This window comes from Lycium barbarum, chromosome 9 (assembly GCF_019175385.1).
Source record: "Lycium barbarum isolate Lr01 chromosome 9, ASM1917538v2, whole genome shotgun sequence".
NCBI lineage: Eukaryota > Viridiplantae > Streptophyta > Magnoliopsida > Solanales > Solanaceae > Lycium > Lycium barbarum.
The window spans coordinates 105793319-105796260 of NC_083345.1; positions in this window are offsets into that span (position 1 = coordinate 105793319).

Below are 2942 nucleotides of genomic sequence, written 5' to 3' on the forward strand. Positions count from 1 at the left end.
CCGCCCTTTATAATTTCTGCATAAGGCTGAGCACCGCCTTTCATGTTGTATGGGCCATGCACCGCCCTTTGTAATTTCTGCATAAGGCTGAGCACCGTCTTTCATATGATGCATGGGCTGCGCACCGCCCTTTGCATCGCTTTCATATGTTACATGGGCCATGCACCGCCCTTTGTAATTTCTGCATAAGGCTGAGCACCGCCTTTCATATGATGCATGGGCTGCGCACCGCCCTTTGTATCGCTTTCATATGTTACATGGGCCATGCACCGCCCTTTGTAATTTCTGCATAAGGCTGAGCACCGCCTTTCATATGTTGCATGGGCTGTGCACCGCCCTTTTGTAATTTTTGCATGGGCTGCGCACCGCCCTTTTGTAATTTCTACATAAGGCTGAGCACCGCCTTTCATATGTTGCCTGGGCTGCGCACCGCCCTTTTTGTAATTTATGCATAAGGCTGAGCACCGCCTTTTATATGTTGCACGGGCCGCACACCGCCTTTTGAAAATTTCTGCATAAGACATCGCACCGCATCTGCCTTGTTTTATTATTATTTTCTTAATGCCCCTGCGTATGCTCGCAGCCGCATTGCACTGCACCTGCATTGTTTTATTGTTTTCAAATGCCCCTGCGTATGCTCGCAGACGCATTGCACCGTACCTGCATTTGTTAGTTTTAAATGCCCTGCGTATGCTCGCAAATGCACTGCACATACATTGCATCATTACTTTGCGAATGCTCGCAAACACACTGCACGTGCATTGCATTATCACTTTCAGATACCCTTCAAACGCATTGCATCATGCCTTAAAAAAAAAAGTCCATTAGTTATCACCTTTCGAACTACATTGACCTGATTCTCGTGATTGACGAGATATGTAGGAAGCTCTATGCAGAGTTCGGTCACATCAGGGCGAGAATCATTCTTTCCCCGGCAAGTATACAATCTTGCACCCCCCAGCATCTCGTAGCTCGATACTGGGGCAATTTTGGAAGCGACGACGTGGGTACGCGAACGTTTTTTTTCGGCCCTGAACAATCCTTCCCTTTTATCATTTTTTTCTTTTTATCACAACCCTGCCGACGGACTGAGAGTATTATCAAAGCTCTACCAACGTTTGGCCTCTTTCTCCGTACATATCCTTTTAGCAATTCTTTGTCGGGCCAAAATAGGCTACATGTCAACGTCTTCGTCCGAAAACTCTTTCATCGTCTCCGGTCGAAGAGGGACAAGTTGTTGACACCTAATTTTGGCTCGACGTGCTTAAAATTAACGTTTTGGGAGGCTCTGATTCGTTAAAGAGCACGAAATACATTTTTTACACATTTTTACACTTTTTCAACAATTTATTGATGATTATCATTATTTTGGGAATTTTATCAATTTATTGTCATTTTTTCAAGAATCATTATTTTGCACATGTATAGCACAATACTACCATTTTCGTGCAATTAATAATTGTTTCTTAATTTTATAGCAATACATTTTCATATCATAGACATTAATGCTTATATTTTATACTTGCGTTATTATTTATACATGTATTAATTAACTATATTTTAGTACAGTCTGACAGTGCAGAGAAAATCAAAGTAATTAATTTTTTAACGCAGAGTAAAATCCGATCAAGTCAAGGTTTCATCATTTTTAAAAAAAAAAAGGGATTAAGGTAAGCATTGAGGAGACAAAAGGGTGCAATCTTCTATTCTTTGGACAAAACAGGGGCCATTTTGCATTATAAGAAAAGGGAGTGGGTATTCATCTTCTACATAATACACACACACACACAAAACACTGATTTTTTTTCCCTCTCTTTTGAAACCCTAAACATTCTTTTCTCCCCCCTCTCTCTTTCCAGCCGCCGCCCACTCTTCACACCGGAGCTCCGAGCTCCGGTGAACTTCCTCACCACACCTCAACCAAACACTACGCCACCAAACCACTTCATCTTCCCCTTTATCCATCGCTGCGACCAGCGAGCTCCACCAAAAAATGACGCACCAAACCACCCCACACACCACCACGACAACACCTCCATCAACCACCATTTCCCCACCACTTCGTCTCTCTTTCGCCTACGCAACCAGGCCGCCACTGCAACCACACCTCTATCATTAGCCCTTTTTATTTGCTTTCCCCTCTTTCCCGTCACTACTACAACGAGATACAACTAGCCACCAGCGACCAAACGCCACGCCAACAACAACAAAAACAACCCCCTTTTTTTTTTTTTTTCTTCATTGCTCTGGCGAGGAACAACCAAACACCATCAGCACCATCGCGAACCAGTCGCTTTCTGGAATAATATGTCATCGAGGCCATGTTTGAGATGATGTTTAAATGGCCTCCAAGCTGGTGAATTTGCTTCTGATATAGATTTAGTGTTAATTTATCATTTCTTGATGCAGCTTTCTTTTTCTTCCTCTGTTTAAAAAATCGAAACGTTATGCCTAATTTGGCTTTTGCCAGTTCCATTTGTTGCTTCCAGCTATTATATTCTCTGGCTATGTGTGGAAGCGACAAGATGTACATAGGAACCATTCTTCTTGCTCCCCTTCCCCTTTCTCTCTTTTTCACGTTTTAGTTTTGCTCTATTTTAGGTTGTGAATGTTCAGATCTAGCCGGACAGAATAAAACTCCGGCGTAGCTCTAATTTCTCCGACGATCCTCAAATTTTGTTCATGATTATTTTTTGCTCCAAGCATTACCATTGCTGATTGGTTTTGCTATTAGTTCCGTTACTGCGTAATGATGTTAATGTTGGGTTGTTGTTCTGTTTGACTGATGGTTGCTCCACAAGGGATTGATTTTATTCTCCGTTAATTATTTTGTGACACTTCCCTGACAATCTCTATCATTTTTTCAATGGTTTTACTACTGTCGATGTTGCTAATTATTTGGACTGATTTTACACATTTTTACATTATTTTTACAAATAACA